Genomic DNA, 19,044 nt, shown 5'->3' with positions numbered 1-19,044 from the left:
TTGAAAGAAGAAAAGGAAATTGAGGGGAAGGAAGAAACACCGAAGGCTAAAAGGAAAGATTTGAGAGGGATCAGAGAGGCGCACTTTCTGGTTGTAGCAGGAGGTGGAAATCTTCATTTACAGAGGATTCTTTCGCAACCTCTGCCCTATATATCACGCCGCTCACGCCTTCCTTTTGCGCAACACTGATACCTTATTCTCTTACTTTAAAACAAAGGTATGCTCCAGAAACAGTTACTCTTTCTTTCACACGGATCCATTCATTCTCACGCTTTTCACCCTGGGCCCTCCGCACCACAGTTCTGTCACTATGACCTCGAAGTGGATATATTTTAAGGTGGAAGGGGGCCAATAAACTCCAATTCCACCTTAAAGAAGGCGCCCCTCATTGCTGCAAGCGCTGCCCGATCTCCTTCGCCACCAGAGCCTCCCGAAAGCAACATCACGTCCTCCAGACCAGCTCCTCTCGAGTAGCTCCCTTCCCACTCTCCCGGAAACCGAGCAGCTGAGTGAGGAGGGGAGAGAGGAGGCGACCACGGGGACCTTCCCTCCGTGATTGGTCCGTAGCCCTCGCTCCCTGGGAGCCAGAGGAGGCGGCGATTGGCTGCTGGCGCTTGTCAGTCGGCGAGGGCCGAGTTCCATCGCTGGCTGGGCGTGCGGGGTGAGCGGCTGGTGCTGCTGCTGCTGTCGCGGCGGCGGCTGTTGCAGCTGCGGGGAGCTGGGCTGGTTGAGCGGCTGCTGCTAATGGAGAAGTGATGCCAGCTAAATGGGGACCCGGGCAGCGGCTGCTGCGGCTGCTGCACGAAGGCGAGGACGGGGAGCGGGAGCTCAGCTGAAGCATCTACGCTGCTGCCCGCCCGGCGGAAAGAGCCAAGCGCCACCGGTAAGGTTTGGCTCCGTGCAGAATTCCCGATCTCTTTCGGGGTGTGTGCGTTGTGCCTGTGCGTGATGGGCAGGATCTCTCCGCGCAGTGTCTGTGCACCCGTAGATCCCGTTGTCGGAAGGGCTGGACGGAAGGCGACACAGGGCAGGGGATCGGCCACCCGGGAGGGGGAGGGCACTGGCAGCGCTCGGGTGGGCAAGATGTCTGGGACTCAGGCGAGCGGCAGCGGTCGGCACGGTGGCAGCCGGCGCTGCTGCCCGGCATGTGCGCCTGAACGGCTTCGCCACACTTTGCGGGGCAAGCTGTCCGCCTCTTGAGCATCCTTTTTGCTCGGTTGCCCTTCAGGAACGCATCGCTCAGAGAGAGAGAGAGAGAGAGAGAGTGCGATGCTAATAATAACAATTAAGCAAAAGAAATCTAGAAAGCCCAGCAGGTTGAAGTTTATTGGCCTAATTAAAAGAGGATTTTCATGGCGAGGGAAGCCACAGATTTGCCATGCAATGCCCTGGGCGTATGTTGCTGGAGAGGGGAAGTCTACCTACCTACCTACCTACCTACCTACCTACCTAATCTGCCAGCCGAGGGGAGGAAGGAACTTAACGGGAGTCAATGGCCTTGGGTGAGGGAGGATCGCTAGGACTTAAAGCTTTGCCTCCCCGCCTCGCATGCACAGAGGAGCGCATGGCGTGGCAAGTTCAGGAAGAGATTCCATGGAGTTCTGTTCTTGGCTGCTGGTAGGATCCAGCTTCTTTTGCCTAAGGATGAGTCAAACTCATTCTATGCCCACCTCTGCCTTTGTTTCCTTATCGCAGCCTTTCTATACACAGGTGTGGATTCCAGGCTTTTGGTTTGGCTCACCTAGTTTTCTGGAGCTTCAGTGTGTGTAAGAAAACTATTGGGGACCTTTTTTTTTTTTAAGAATGCGGAGAAGGGCTTTGTTTACATGTCTGTGAGGGAGAGAGTGTGTGTGAGTGAGTTGAGAAATCTAGTGGCTCTCAGCTGTGAACTGTCAGTTCCCCACAATGGGATGCCTGATTATTTGCTAGCCTGCACTGTTTGACTTCCAGAGTGTTTTGATGTCAGGGCAGCTGTCACTTTGCTTTCAAAGTAAAATGCAGGGATTTTTTTTTTAAAGACAGATTGCCAATTAAGGAAACCATTTTAACCTTCTGTTTTTGTAGCCATCTCCACAGGGAACTGGGTTTAATGTTATTCTCCCATGGAAATCGCATTGAATGAAAATGGCTTTTCGTTCTAAAGAGTGTGGATAGGTATTGCCAGTTGGCTGATGTGAAATCTTATAACTTTGGGAAGCGGATGAGGTGGCCTGCTAATGTTTGTTCGTTAATCAATATCATTTCTTGAGCTTAAAAAAAAACCCCTAGAGAGAATGATTCTAGAGTGGACAGCTGTGTTGGTCTGTTGAAGTGATGATAAAGAAAGGGTGTTGTGGCACCTTAAGAAACACTAATGGCTTGTGTGGTATAAGGATTCATTGGCTAGAATCCCATCCCTTTTGGGGCATGCCTGTGCATGAACTGCTTTTAATATGTTTTTTTAAAAACATTTGTTCCTAAGCAATGTGTTTTTTAACCCTTTTTATTTAAGATGTTTTTAAAGCTTTTTTAAAGAATGTTTTTACAGTTGTTTTGTTTTAATGTATTTTAAGGTCTGTTTTTATGATGCTTTGAAGTGTTTTTACTGCTTTTCTTTGCCGCCCTGGACTCTTGCTGGGAGGAAGGGCAGGATATAAATTAAATAATAAATAACTAAATAAAAATTGTGTTCAGTGGGGTTTATTATCAGGGAAGTGTGCATAGAATTGCAGCTGTGGCCACATACAGAGTGTTGAATCTGAAGAAGTGGATTGCTTGTAGCCCATAAAACCTCCTGGTACAATAAATGTGTAAGTCTCAAAGGAGTATGAGAACTCTTGTTCCCCTGCCTCCCCCCCCCCGATAAGTAACCCAATATTAATCAGTTTTCCTAAGAAGAAGGCTCACACCTCAGGACAGTGTTAGTTGCCTGTTTGGCTTCTGATAGCTCTTTGAGGGGGCAAATGCAGACAACTAGTTGCAATAAGGAGGAAGCAGAAAAAGCTACTGTGTGTGTAAAAAAAACTAGTGGTTTAAGGATATATGCCAAAAAGCTATGTATAGAGAAGAGCAACTTTATCGGGATTCTGACTGCAGAAGGTTTATTACAAAAGCTCTGACCTGGACTTGACAATGTGCAGTGCAATCCTAAATATGTTTACTCTGAAATAAGTCCCATTGCGTTCCCACTTACTCCTTTGTAAGGGTGGTTAGGATTACAGTGTTAAATACTTCCAAAATAATTCATGTAAACATTAGCTCTGGACAGCTAAAGTCAGGATTCGCAGGGATGTGGTATGTTTCATCTTCTGCTGTTCTCAAGGTTGAAAGCAGTAAAGTCTGGATAGCCAGTGGTTTGCTACATTGCTCTATTGGCCGTAACCTTGTGCATACTTACTAGGAAGTGAGCCCTATGGAGAATTTACTTCTGAGTAAATATGCGTAGGATTGGGCTTCAAAACATTTTGGACACTAGATTCTGAGTTTGTTTTGGGTACTTTGTTATCTCAACAAGTATTGGCTTTCTTATAGTTTTTTAAAAATGAATGTCTCCATGATGCAAACCACTAACTCTCTAACAGAGCAATAGCTAATCCTCATAATGATGGGATGGATCTTTATTTTTTATGGAGCTTAATGCTTCTAAATTTGCTGAAGCACTGTGCCACTGAAGTAATTAACAGCTAGACTGAACCAAACACCAACCCATTGGAGAAAGGCTAACATATCTGTGATCTTTCATCTGATGCAAAGTCTAATTTACATATTATTCTAATGATTTATTAAATAATGGATTATGATCTGCAGATGCCTTGGCCTTATTAATTAAAAGCTGGTGGTGATGTGGTGAAGAGGCTGTTCAACAATTTTAGATGGTATTTTGTTCCTTGATAAAGTCTGCAAAATCCATCTTGTTCCGTTAGCATTTTTAACTCTTAAAAACCCCAACATAGTTTGAAACCATAGTTTGGAAGACTAGAAATGTGTCATGTGGCTTATGTGGCCTACTTCTCTGATGTACATGAAGTCTCTTCTTCATTTCTAGGTTGTTCTGTCCACACTTTCCCTTGATATCTAAACTGTACAAACTATGGTTAACACTACCCTCCAATTCATGTTTCATGAACTGACTCAAACCATGGTTTCAAACAGCTTGGAAGTAATTAGTTACAAGTAACAATTACTTGTATTTCATTACTTTTTTGAGGAACAAGTGGGTAATTCCTTTACATTTCGATTGTAATAGAACTAGGTGTAATTTTATTACTTTTGTGGAGTAATCGTAATGTTTCCAGCATTATTTTGGGCGTTACTTGTGGGGGGGGGGGAAGCAGGGGAAGTCTTCTGCTCCCCTGATTTGTGGATGAAAATAAAGTGCCTCAAAATGGGCTTCTGTGCAGTGTTGCTTTTCCCTCATGCTCTGTGGGTGGGTAGGAAGTGACGAGGGGGGAGGTGGAGAGTGAGACGGGGTGGAGTGGAGAAAACAATGGCTTAAAAAAATGGATGGTGGTGGTGAAAAATGGAGTGGAGGGAAAAAGGAGCCAGAGGGCAAGAACATGGATAAAGGAGGAGATGGAGGCAGCAGCAGAATGGAGATAAAGAACTTTGGAGGTGAAAGATGACAACATATGTGTGTGTGTGTTTGCACTTAGCACACAAAGTAGCCTCCACTGCCCTCTCTGTCTACTGTGCTGCATTTGCAGTATATTAGCCTTTTTGCATCTCAGGGAAAATGTTTGCTTGGGTGAGTGACCCTTAGTTGGTAGCAAGGTAGGGTCCGGGACGTGGTTAAGTGGGAGAGATTATGCTGGCTGGCGGGCGGGGGGGGTTGCACTTGGTTTGACGTACAAAGATCTGAGTAGTGGCCTCTGCCTCTCTCCCCACCACCCTTACCAGCGGAGTGACCACCATTGCTATCTTATGGATAAAAAGAATTATTCTACTACCTCTGTATGTGTGTGTTTATTTTTAGTGTTGTTTTAGGCCACTTAGATGCATAGCAGTCAAGGCCAGCACCTTGTAGGCATTTTTTTTAAAGTAACTGAAATGTAATTGTAGTGATTACTTTTGAGAAAAAGTAAAGCAATCAGTTACTTTCAGAGCAATTGTAATTGTAACGGCAATTACTACTTTTTTGGGCCATGTAATTGTAACTGTAATTTATTCCTTTTAAAAAGTAAAATTCCAAGCTCTGGTTTCAAATCAGGCTTTGGATTGTTAGCACCAACCATAGTTTGCCTACTGCAGACTCAAGATGTTACATTGGAATAGTGTGGCTACAGCAACCCAGAAATGGAGGGGTAATTAATGCATGGAAGGGAAGGAAGGAGTGCATGAACCCACAATGGATCCAAAGCATAGTCCAAACTGAGCCACCATGTCTGGGTTGGATGCTGCACTCCTTGGTTCATAATAGTTGAAAAACTAGTGGGAAGTTAATGAAAGCTGCATATCAACACCACAGGGTTTTGAAATACTTCTTAACCCTTTGGGATAAGGTGGAACAGACAGTTGCGTATCAAATCAGGTTGTCATTAACACTTCATCTGTGTTCTGTACTAATATGCTTGTATAATTTGATTGTAAATATTAAGGATAGGCTTGTATACTCAAATTTTTTTGCTATTTATACAGCAGAGATCTTCTGCCCTACAGTGTACTTATCAGAGAAATGTATTTACTTGCATGAAACAAAATTGAACTGGTACTTTATCATCATCCAGATTCATGTATTTTTGTCATACTTTTCTACAAAAGTGTTAAACTAATGTGATACAGTTAATGAAATCAGTGTAAGATTTTTAGGTACAGTAGTTAGATACGTTGCAGAGAGCTGTATGCAGTTCATTCTTTTCCTGCTTAGTGCTTCTGTTCTACTTTTTCCTGACCTGCACCATTGGGCAACAGCCAGTGTCAAATTTTCTAGTGGTTTGGTGACACAGACAAATGTTATTTTGTCAAAAGAGTAGGTTGAAACCACCAAGCTGATTTTCCTTATGCCTTGCATTGTATATTAGGGCTTAAATCCATTGTTCATTTCATTATTGCTTACTCACTTGGGAAATCCTATTTGCTTCAGTAATTATTCATCTGAATAGAAGTACAGAAATTCTTCCCACTTTACTTTTATTTGTTGTTGTCAGTGTTTGCCTTATTTTTTAACCTACTGGTCCTCTGGGCAACTGTTGGATTCAAAATAAAAAATAATACAGATAAGTATAAAACCATTGACTCAAATAATGTAAAAAGTAATTAATAATCCAAAAGCTTACAGTTCAAAGGCCTGATGAAAAAGGCATTTATATACCCTCTTAAATAGCGAATGAAATGGATCTGGTACGACTGCCTCAGAAATAAATGACATAAACAGGGAGCAAGCACTGAAAAGTCCCTGTTCTTGTACAATGCAGACAGGTCTACTCAGAACTAAGCTACACTGAGTTCATTGGGGCTTACAGCCAGGTAAGCAACTATAGAATTTCAGCCTCAGTAGTATTGTTATTTTAAAAGATCAAGAACATTTTATGGTATTATGATCATATTTTGTGTTCAAATTGTTGAATACACCAAACCTAGCCATGATGAAATTGTAATTACAACTGCTATAGAATAACTAAAACATTTTTTTTAAAAATAAAAAGGACCCAAGCACCACAGGACATATTATTTTATTACATATTTTTACCGTGCATGTCGTATTTTATCTTTGAAGTACAATACGAATTTTTAAAAAGTGCATCCAGTTTGCATTCTGTCTTTCAACACTGCAGAAGAGAAAAAATAAATGTCTTCTTCTGAAAATATATTTAAATCCAAGTAGCTGGATAATTAGCAACCTACTGTATCTCTTTGAAAAAGAAATCTCCATCTTTTCCTGACTGTGTGTATTTTATTGATTCTTGCATGAAACAGCTCTAAACAATTATTTTTTAAAAAATTCTGGAATGAAACAGTCATTTTAGCGCATGCCAACCTGCTGCCTGGTTTAATTGCCCAAATAAAGATTATATCACAGCACTAAAATATCAGTGGTGAAATATGCAGCACTAAAGTGACTTACATCGATGCAGCAGGAGAAAACAAAGCCTTGAATGTTGTATATACATACAACAGGTTAAACTATTAAATTGGTTTCTAAGAAATTTGTGGAAAATTGCAGAGGCATTTATTTGTTCATCTAGTACTGTCTCCCATTTTTATTAGCTCTTGGAAACTGCGTTCTGATTGTCGTTTACCATCCATACACCAAGTTGCAAGGGTGTTTATTTATTCATTTAAAAACGTATATCCCATCTTTTCCCAAGGAATGCATTCAAAGCAGTTTACAAAACAAAACCTTGCAGGGAGAGAGGTCCTAAACTTTGGGATTTGATTCCTTTGGTGATATATGGAAGACCAAATCTGATATCCTTTTGCAAGTAGCAGAAGATCTTTTCAAGTTGACTTTGACTATGGGGAGGAAGAGAGGAAATGTGAGTGCTTTAATAACATGGATGCAATTTTATTATTTTAACTGCCCACATTCTTTGAAGGTTGTGAGCTATAAATGAGAGACATAAAAAGTTCTACTGGGGGTTATTAAGAGATCCAGATGCAGAAAAGGTCAGGAGAACTTCTAGCAAGCTGACCAGAAGCAACAAAACCACTGTACTACCACAATAGAAAGCTTGCCATTTTCGTTGCTGTGTTTCTGCAACAATGGATTTTAATAACCTTTGTTGTTGTTGTTTTTAAATTGTACACTAGTTGAGGGATACTATTTTTGTAGGGAAGTTTATTTTTGTAGGAAACCCCTAGAGGATGTAGTCATTGATATTTATAAAAATGATAAAAATTAATCTATATTTTTATAAATATATATATTAGACAAATATAAATGACTACATCCTCCAGGGGTTCTGGAGTTCCTTAGAGTTTCTCATGGCTTTCCTAATGAGAAAATTTGTTAATGATGGACAAGATGCCCTAAACAGTTGTTGCTGTTGTTTTGACCAGTGTTGATCATCCCTTGCAAAGACTAGCAGCTGGGGAATGTTGGACATTTTTTGTTATCACCTCTGTAGCCAAATGCAGAAGGGCCCTTTGGCACATAAATGGGCCTATAAAGGTGTCACTGGCTCTTGTACATTTGAAAATACAATCAGCAGTAAGACTCACAAATATGAAAATATACTTATAATGTACTCCAAAGAACAAACATGTAAAGATGAACAATAATACTTACAGATACAGAACAACCTGTTATAGATTTGTTTCGATCATTGAGTCTTTTTCAAATATGTCCCAGTTAGTCCTAAATCCTTAGGAAAGGTTTTCTAAATGATCTTCTTTGGGGAATGTGTCCAAATAATTCCTCTTGGCATCCGTGGCTGATAATAAGTATTTTTAAAAAATATGTTCAGCTAGCAAGCCCAATCCTGTGAAACTCCCTCCCAGCTGAGAATAGACAGAGGCACCCTCCTTGCTGAACTTCAGCCTTATTACTAAACCATTCTTGTTCCAGCAGGCATTTTAAGGTAATGTTTCATTTTATGATGATTTTTTTGTTCCATTTTGTTTTTATGTATGACTTGTTTTATATACACTGTGTAGGAATGCAAATGATTAAGTGGTATATAAATGTTTTAAATAAATAATTTTTTAGCTGAGCAGTTTTCTTTCTGTTGAGAGGCTGTTGTCCAAGATGCAAATCTGACAAAAAATTGTCACTGATCCTGTCTTCCCAGGACCAGATAAGAATGCACTGTATCCGTAAATTTGAAAATTACTGCTCTAGAAGGCAAGAAACAATGCTAAGAGTGAGATTTTTGATATTTGGGAAGGTTGGGCAGCTCTGTTGCTCATGCACATCTGTTCCAGTCACATTATCCAGTCCCCACTGCTGTCGAAAGTAAAGCATCCTTTGGCTTCAGTGGGAAGTCCGTGGTATCTTACACAAACATTTCTTACCAGTTTGTTCATAAGCAGAGGAAACAGAGTTAGGTTCACAAATTTATTTTCCAGGAAACCAATTAGTTCGGCATGACAGAAGAAAGCACTGATATTCAATCAGGAAGACACTGCAAATAGATGTGTCTTTGGCTAACAGCAATGCTTCTGAGCTGAACCAGGGAGGTCAGCATATGAAAAGATTAGGCAGAGAGCTGCATAACACAATACTATGCATGTTTACTCAGAGATGTCCCAGTATTTTCAATGGAGCTGACTTCCTAGTCGTGTGTTTTAGGACTGAATTCTCAGGAATTACACTGAAAAACACTGACCATTCAATGCAAGTCAAGCAATTAAGGCTACTGTCTTTATTGGCATAATTGGTAGGCCAATTAAAATACTTTTGCTGATTAATCAACAGGGCACATTTTAACCAGTGAGGCTGAATATTAAGGACACATTTGTTTACTTTTTGAGGCCATTTTGGGTTTTGTAATGTGCTATTAAAAAGAAAATGCTAAAGAGTATTTTTCTTCTCACCATTTGTGGATTTTTTTTAAAAAGTATAAATTATGTATCATAACAACTTGGTCAGCCTTGAGTACTATCTACCTTGACTTTGGTGTGTGTCTGTGAGGGGGGGGAAGAGAGAGGGAGGGAGGGAGGCAGAGGGGGGAGGGGGAGACAGACAGACAGACATTCATTTGCTGTTCCAGCAGCAAAACAAGCTGGCCCTGGTAATTTTCCCATCAGGACTCCTTAGGCAACAACATGTGTATATGTGTGTCCTTTCCAAGTATGATGCATGCCCAGTGCTATTTCATTTCAGAGGTGTAATAGGGGAAGGATGTAGCTAAATGGCAGAGCACCCCCTCTGCATGCAGAAAGGCCTAGGTTCAACCCCTGGCATCTCCAGACAGGGCTGAGAAAAGATACCTGTCTGAAACCCTAGAGAGCTGCTGTCTGTCAGTATAGACAATACTGAGCTAGGAAATGATCTCGTTCTGAAACCCTGGAGAACTGCTGTCAGTCCTTGTAGAGTGTCCTGAGCTAGTTGGACCAGTGGTCTGACTCCACTGCTTCCTGTGTCCCTGTGCCCTAGTCCGTGTGGAGATGAAGCACGGAGCTGACATTCCTCAGAAAGCTTCTGCCAACCTTTTGCAGGAAGAGTTGTTGCTGGCATCAGCTTTTTGTTGCTAAAACATTTGAATGCTAAACCTGCTGTGGAGGAAAATCTGACTCTAGGTGGGAGTGTGAGGCTATCTTGAAACCTGTGAATGTGTTCTGCCATATAAATAAAGATGCTTGAGGGATTCAGTCATTCAGTGCAGATCCACATCTCCCAAACAAATGTGTGGGCAGGAACTTTGTTATCCAACAGCATTTGCACTTCCTCAATGTTCCATTGTAGTTCTCTGTTCACATATATCAACATACACTTAGAAATGTGCTAGGAGAAAGTATGGTTAGAAATTTGTATTTAAATGTGTATTTTCATGCCGATTTTTAATATTAAAAATAGCAGTTAATACTGAACAGTATTAACAGTGGACAGACTTATAGGGTGGACGCATGCAAAAGTGACATGGACCAGATGAATTCATCCATCCCTGGTATATTCCTATAATTGCTTAGGGGATGGGAACTTAGATACATACAACAGTGACATTATCTCTGTGTTTAAAGGGTTGTGTATACATCACGTGAAAGGCTATGGGACAAAAATAAACAGATCCTTACTTAAGAGATCCTTTTGATTTCACTTAAATACATATACATTTATACATACTTTAACAGTAATATGTCTACTCAGAAATAAATACCATTGAATTTAGTAAGATAAAGTGGAAATATGATTGTAGCCTAACTAAAGCCTGTAACAGCTTTTAATTTGTTCAGTTGGAAGATGGCCAACATAATGGAATTTTTATATACATTAAAAGTCTCGAGTGTGAGGAGAAGGAAGAGACAAGATCATCACTGACACACATTTAGAAACCTCAGATATTTTGTGAAGGCTTGTTTGGCTGCTACTTTCACATTAGAATCCACCTTTTTACTCTGTCCTCTATTTTCACTTTACTAATTGTAGCCTCATTGTGTGGAATATTTTTGACAAGATGATAGACATCCAGATTTTGCATCAACTTTGGATGGTGGAACAATTAAGTTTAAGCTGGGGCTGCAAAGTTCCCTGCCAAAACTGGAGCTTGCGATCAGTATTGTATTTAAATTCACTGCTTTTGGCTCCACTCAGGAGTTCACAATCCTGAATGGAACTGATTTCAGTGGGACTTTGGAGTCTGCACTGAATTTAAATTCAGCCGTGACTGCAAGCCTCACATTTGACAGAGATCAGCTCTGCTCAGGGGCTCTAGCCAGAACCTAATCCTAATGAGGCCTGCTTTTGATGCTAAACTTAAAAAGCACCAAATGCAAGCCCTGCTTGCTGAGAAATGACTCCTGGCTGTTCTTTTGCAGCTGTAGCTGTGACTGCCCCAGACATGATATATATGATAGGCTCAGCGTGGCTGGAGGAAATAACCTTGCAGGCCAAATTAGAACCCTTCATGGGCCTAATTTAACCAATATGCCAGATGTTCCCCATCCTTGTTGGAGACAAATGAGTGGATAGACCAGTGGCAACTTCCTGTGTTACTCCATTTCTAGATTCCAGGACAGGCACATTCAAGGCTTAGGGTCTGTTCTTATATTAGCTGAAGGAATGTATAGATGACATTTGAACTGGCAAAGTTATCTTGAGAACGGTAGTTATGCACACTGAATGAACAGGGGCAAGATTCGCAGGTGATGATTCATGTGCTTTGAAATGCAGGTGCAGTTTTATTTTGGCTGAAGAACTGGAGGATGCTCATGCACACAGCACCGGTAAAATTACCGGATGAATAATTAGGTTGATCATGTAGTTACTGTATTCTCCTTTGATTCAGTAAGTTTGATAATGGCTGAAGAAATAGGCAAAACTCTTTACCCATTTCAGTGAATATCAACATGCTGCAAATCTTGTTATGCATTGATTCAGCTTAGTTGCTTTTGCAGTTCTGGGATTACGTTTACGTAAATATATGAAATAATGTATCAGTGTATTGGTTGGCAAATCACGTTTAGTCTTAAACAAAACATGTAAAGTAAAATGCCTAACAAAAATGCTATATGGAGAAGATCCTCCATGTTAGTGAGGTTCTTTGCTACTTTTCTACCTGAGAATAGTTACATTTCCACTTTCTTACTTTAGGCACTTACAAAGATAAGGAATTGTTTGTTTTTTAGCTAACATCAGCCCAAAGTAACAAAAGCAACTTTCCATCCACAGCAAAACAGAATGAAATTATATCATGCTAAACATCATTAAAAATTATTCCCACAAAAGGGGAAGGGGACAGGAAGGGAAGAGGAAAAAAGCAAACTCAGGCACCAATTCTTCAGCAGTCATTTCACTGCAAATCTAATTTGCACTTCCCAAAACAATGCAAACTGAAGCACAAATATCCTTCAAAATTCACACTTCTCCAGATTTACCTCTGCAGCCATCCAACCAGAAAATGTGTACAAAAATGTATATTGGGGAAAGTGTGCATAAAATGCATATATTAGCAAAAATAGCTTCCAAAAATACATATGTAAGTAGAAATGCACACTAAAATACAGACATTTTCATGAAGAATGCTTTTTTAAATCAAGTTGATGCAGAAAATGTGGCAAATTAGATTGAAGATTGGGAAAATGAAAAACCAAAATGGATAGATTCATCCATTTCCCAGTTAAGACCAAATATGCATGTCCAGTTGCACAGGTGCTTGAGGCTCACAGAAAAACCAGGTAGAATCTAGTGAAGACAAGTCAAAACCAATCACCGTAGGAAGGCTGAGTCACTGTAGCAAGAGCAGATCAAGCAGGCAAACTGAGGTCAAAGCTCCCCTGCAGAGACAACAACAGGACCTTGGACAGCTTCAAATAGGTCATGCTGGCTGAGGCTTTCTCCTCCTAAGGTACCTATAGAAATATGTCTCAGCAGGAACTTGGGACTAACTGAAGTCTTATGTAGGCTGACAAGGCTTACTTACATATTTATTAGATTTATATCCCACCCTTTCTCCCACTAGGAGCCCAGACTTGAGGTGTGGTTGGCTCCACCTCACTGGAGGAGGTGACTAGGTTATTAAAGGGCTCTCACCTGATTTCAGTCTTTTGACTCCTGCAAGGCTGGAGAGATGGAGGCAGTGCTGAGGACTCATCTTCTGAGTCAGAGGGTGGTAGCAGGGGTGTGTTCTCTGGCTGGGAGGGGCTCCAGGAACTGATATGAGTTTTGTTGGAATACACTGCAGCGCACTGCAAGGTCCCTGGGTTGTGAGGTCATGACAGTGGAAAACTGAAACAATGGCATTTTCTTCCTATCCCTGAGAAGGCACAATTACCAAATGTAAGTGCTCATCTACTGAGGCTGTGCCAGAGAAATCGTGTAAAATTGACGCGGCCGCATTACTCAGATTGTCACTTGCTCCTACCTAGCTATTTGGAAGTCTTGGAGCAGGAGTGGAGAACCCTTTGTTAGACCAAGGGCCACATTCCCTTCTGGGAAACCTTCTGGGGGCCAAACGCCAATGGTGGGTGAGGCTACAGGAAAGTGAACAGAGCGATGAATGTAAATTTTACCTCTGCAAGTAGGCTAGTTTTACATACACTGGGCTCCTGCTGGGAGGAAGGGCAGGATATAAATCTAATAATAATAACAATAACAACAACAACAATAATACACTTACATACCCCTCTCTAACCTCCATTCAGATAAGCAAAAAGCACAATCAGAGTTGAAGGACATCATTCAAGGACATATCTCAGCCAGGCAAAAACACGTGAGGATGTGAAGTGGGGCCAGTTAAGGGTGTGACCTGGGGAAAGGGGATTGTGGCTGAGGAGGGGGAGGTGTAGCCTGGGGGGACTCTCAAGGGCCAGACAGAGAAGCTCAGAGTGCCTTTAAAGGAAAGAAGAGGAAGATATGTGGATAGTGTAATGATTTAGGGTTGTTTCCAATAGTGCTGTGGTACCAGCAGAACAGTTTCCTACTTGTGCAGTGGGATTTTCCCTTCCTCTTTCCCCCCCCCACCTTCCTGTGTATCCTTAGTTGGGGGGCCCTCTGGAGCAGTTTGGGGGGATGGGGGCTGCAGGGGATAGGAGAGGAAGGAGAAGTCCTGTTGTGTGAGCAGAACTCCACTCATGCAGCATTGGGTGCAACCCTAGTTTAGTCTGTAGGAGACACTGGATTTAAACTATATCTTTGTTTCAGGAATTTCCTGCATCTGTTCTGTTCATGTTTGGGAGAGACAATGAAGCTGTTATCTAGCTTCCTGGCTAGTATATCCTCTAAGCCTTCCATGATGGCCTCGCATATTTATTCTCTCTGTCTCATTCTCTCTCTGACTTGGATATCTGGGATCGTATCCAACACTGCTGTTCCGCTCGTGCAGCAGACTTCCATTTGTGCAATAGAACTTCCCCCTCCTTTCCTCTCTTTACCCCTGCACCCCCCTGCACACTCTCAAAATCTGCTCCATTGGACTGGGGGCCCTCCAGAACAGATGCGGGGGCGGGGAGAGGAGAGGAAAGTGAAGTCCCATTGTGCAAGCAGAACTGTGCTCGCATGGCATGGGATGCACTTCCTTGTGTCTAGGGTTCCCATATTTTCCCTGCTCACTCTCTTGAGCCATCTGGAATCTGTTAAGCAGTAGTGTAGTAGCCAATTCAGAAGTCCTGGGTCCCTTCATGATAATAACAGCCACACACAACCTTTTTTGATGCTAGGTTGAGAATGAGATCCTTGTTAATGCCTTCTCCCACAATAACACGTCTCTAGGAGCCAGTCAGCATGAAAGGAGTGTTAGCTACTGAGAAGAGTCTTCTCAGTGGCTACCTCCTTTCACTCAGATCAGCTCCAATCAGCAGGAAAGGACAAGGAAGCATGTTAGAAGACTCTTCTCAGTGGCAAACATACTCCTGTTTCGTGCTGATTGGCTTGTAAGATGCTGGAAACGCTAGGACCCTGCTCCCCAAAATGTAAGAGATCTAAGATCCCCCAAGACCCTGGACGACTACACCCCTGCTGTTAAGGAACCATTTCTTTCTCAAGACATCCCTGAGGCATCTTGGTATTTGTGCCACTTTTAGCAGCGAGTCTATGCTTATCCTGCCCCCCCCATAAACTCACATGTACATTTCCCTGTACTAGGACCCCTGGAATGGCTGCATAGCAAGCAAGATATTCAGGAGGGGGATGCTTTCTGTTGCTTTATGTTCATTCTGGGTAACGCTTTTCCTCTTGACCTCCTTAAAGGCATATGTTTCTGCAGACATACTTTGTATGTACGACTCCCTTTCCTCCTCCTTATGACCTGTATTTGTTGTCTATTGTTTATTTTTTTTTAAAAAATTAAAGAAATAAAAATTAATTTAAAAAATCTGTGAAATGTAATTTTGAGTAAGTATCTATTGGCGTAGAACAAATGAAAGCCCCACCTTTCCATTTCCTTGTGTTCTTCACACAATGGGTGGGGGGGATCATAGCTCAGTGGCAGAGCCCATGGTCTTGGTTTCTTCCTCTGGCAAAAATGATTAGAGAGCAAGTGATGATCAGGGCCTATGTCTTCTTGAAATGTCACTGCCTGTCAGAGTTGATGGTATTGAACTCCTTGGACAATTAGTCTGACCCAAGTATAAGCCAGCCCTCTGATCCTCACAGTCCATGAAGAATTGCTGGCAACCCCAAATAATGTCTTGGCTCATGAGCCCAGCCAAAATGTGTTAATTCCTGTTTCTGACAGAGAATGATTTGAACTGCCACCTGACGAAAGAAATCTTAAGTCTATTTAAACCATAAAAGTTTTACATTAATCAGCTGTTGGTTTATTTTATTTTATTTGTTTTCCAAAATGTTTATATTGCTCATCATATAAATACCAAAGTAGGGTACGATTTTTTTTAAAATAGTCAATATAGCATGTATAGAAAATAAAACAGTAATTCATTGTCAGTAATACAAAGATGTGACAGGGTCACACTGTGTAAATAAAAAAAGTCTGAAGCTTTGAAAATAAAAGGTTTCAAACAAGAAGACAGGTTGGAAGCAAGAATCATGCTTTCTGTGTTTGGAGATGATGAAATTGCACTGGCTGGCAGCAGGTATCACCTCCTATGGGAGAGAGCAGAGTGAATGCCCCTTTTAATACACTGCTTGCCCCCTGCAATATGGGGTGCCTGCTAAAATCTTTTTTGTTTTGGCAAGCTGACCCAGATATGTAAAGCTGACATAAATTTTAATATGTAAATTTTATTTTATGATATATATTTTTAACTGCTCATTTTATTTTATTTTTTAAAAAATCAGGTTAACTTTTTGACTGATTTTTATCAGTAATTTTAATGTGTATTTTATTTTATGCAAACCACTTAGAGGGTATTTTTTTACGATAAATGCTGTTAAACAAATATAAAATCTGTTGCCTGATTTAATGAGGGCAACTTTATAGCTGATAAAAGCTGGAGTCCTATGTACACTTTCCTGATATAAATATAAATATAAAAATATGAAAAAAGAGTAAATCCCATTTATGTCAATGGGGCTTGCTTTTCAGTTGAAACGTATAAGATTGTGCTGTTGAAATGTGTCTGTGCATGTGTGTTTTGTTTTAAAATAACCAAGTGGATTAATCAATGAAACATTACACTGTTAAAATTATAAGAAATGATTCAGGTTACCTTTATGGCGCAATGTATACAATCAATCATAGTTATTTTGGAAAAAATATGACAGCACTATACAAACTGCATCACACACACACTTAGTGACAATGTGAATAACTTGCACAGAAACTACATGTCATTCAAGTAACTGTCACTGGCATATAAGTAGAATGTCTACGTCCTTGAATTGGCTTTATTTAATCACAGGAGATCAGGTCTGTTTATAGTGAAAGGTATGCTTAGAGAACAGTTGTCTAGGGAGAGGTGAAGGAGTACTCCTCACCTGGAAAACATTCTTTGATTACAGATTGCAAAGATATTTCTCCAAAATGTGACTGAGTATCTCCTAATAACATCTTTCTCCCACAAAGAATATTCTTTAGATGTACTGCAGACTAATCTCATTGCATCATTTAAGCTGGTATAAACCATGACATCATCTGGAATATAATACTGCAGCCAATGCATGGATAAAAAAATAAAACAAGAATGGCCACAGGCTTGCCCCAAAGAAGATGTAGGAATGAACTGGGCAGCTGTGACAAAAAGCCAGCATCTCCCTACCCCCTTCCGTCCATTATTCTTCTCTGGATAAATAAATGCCCATGCATCTGTAGTAGGGTTGCCAGGTTCAGGGCCTGAGACTGATCCTGTATCTTTAGGAGAAAATACAGTCAGCCAAGTGCAGGTGTTCTTGCAACCCTGTAATGGGAAAAACCACAAGGTGGAATTCTCCCTCCCCCCTCCACAACTTTTAAAGATAAAGAAGACCTCTTGGAGGCCGGGCCTGGCAAAGCATCCAGAGCATGACCAATAGATCCCAGTCTACTTTCAGCCCATCCTAGCTTTGCACTAGCTATCAAAGACAAAAATCATTTTCCTTAATAATAATAAAAAAGCCCTCTCTTCAATCTGTGTTGATGACATTGCTATAGTTATTATGACACATAAGCACAACATAATGCTAAGAATGCATTGCTTCTCTCCCCTCCCCCCCCAGTTTAGTCTTGGATCTATCCAAGATCATACTTTTGAATCTTGCAAAGGAGCTTGCCCATTTCTACTAAAAAAATTTCTCTCTTGGCACTCTCTCCTGTCGATTGGATTAAACCTCAGTGTTTTGTTTTATTATTATAGAGCAAGCCCCCACCCCCAAAGAGAGACACAAGAAAAGGCTTCTTAAGAAAGAAACAGAAAGGATTTTGAAGCTTTATTCAATTACCCCCTAAAGGGTTGAATGGAAGTATTGATCATATGCCTCTCGTACAATAATAATGAGGACATCGGTGTAGTCCCTGAGTGCAGGAACGGAGTCTTTCTGCTTCCTAGGCTCTGCACCGGGGTAGCCCTCCAGATATTGTGAGACGGCAGCTCTCATCATTCCTGACCATTGGCCTTGCTGGCGAAGGCTCATGGGAGTTGTAGTCCAAGAACATCTGGTGGGCATCACATTGGCTACACCTGCCTTACACAGCCCTGCTCGTTTCCTACTCCCCTGGGTGGGAGACTCTTGCCCTTTGCCTTAGGATCCATGCCATTAGGACTTCTGGTTCCATATGGTAGGTGGCCTGTTATATTCTGTGACCACAAGAGAGTTAACATACTTATACTAGGGAGCTGGAATATATTTGGGAGTAAAGCTGAGCTATACTAGGAAACCCAGTATTTTCAATTTGGACTGGAATATTGGGTGACCTGGGTTCCAGATTCTTAGCCCTGTGAATCACTTTTGCTGAACTTCTAAAAACACAGAGAAAAGCATTTGCACCTTGCGAGTCCCACATGATGCCAGATGGGCAGCGATAGTTGTGCAAACTGCTTCAGTTATTCTACAGCATTTTTAAAGTTTGAGATTGCTTCCGCAGTGGGAATCTGTGTTCCAAAATGTGTTGAGCTATAATAAATTCTCTGAGGTGGCACCTTTCATAACACGGTTCCCCCCCCCTTCTTTCTGGTTTCTGTGCTTTCCTTGTAATTTTTTAGCTTTTATTATGCATCGCACAGCAGGTGTGGATGTGACTTTATTTTATTTTTTGCTTTTATGCAGTGATTTATGGTACAAACCTTAACCTTGAGAATTTCAGATAGTTTTTTTAATCTTCTTCACCAGGTTTTTTTTTGGGGGGGGTAGTTCTTTTGAAGAGGTGTTTGTGAATGCAACATAAAACAGGCCATTGCCAGCCCATATTCTATAAGCTAGATTGGGATGTCTGCAATGCTACCCCTTGACTGGAGTAATGTTTTGAATCTATGATTGCACCATAACCCAATAAAACAAAGTGGGGTTGTTTTTTTTAATGCTTGAATTTTAATCAATTTCAATCAATGGCAGTTTTTGAAGTGGTTTGGAGCAGATCTCCCTTCCTTATTTCTGCCACA

The 19,044-nt window shown here is 41.1% G+C and overlaps 1 protein-coding gene across 6 annotated transcripts in view; it reads left to right on the top strand.

Annotated features, from left to right (window-relative positions):
• The first annotated feature begins 648 nt into the window (after positions 1 to 648).
• The window catches only part of B3GALT1 (beta-1,3-galactosyltransferase 1), a 534,157-nt gene continuing 515,761 nt past the window's right edge, over positions 649 to 19,044 (top strand). For all 6 annotated transcript variants that reach the window (XR_009760869.1, XR_009760870.1, XM_061612925.1 and 3 more), the window contains exon 1: positions 649 to 883. The gene's annotated coding sequence lies outside the window, so the exon portion shown is untranslated. The remainder of the gene's footprint in view (positions 884 to 19,044) is intronic.

This window comes from Rhineura floridana, chromosome 2 (genome assembly GCF_030035675.1).
Source record: "Rhineura floridana isolate rRhiFlo1 chromosome 2, rRhiFlo1.hap2, whole genome shotgun sequence".
NCBI lineage: Eukaryota > Metazoa > Chordata > Lepidosauria > Squamata > Rhineuridae > Rhineura > Rhineura floridana.
This window is presented reverse-complemented; position numbering and strand designations above follow the sequence as displayed.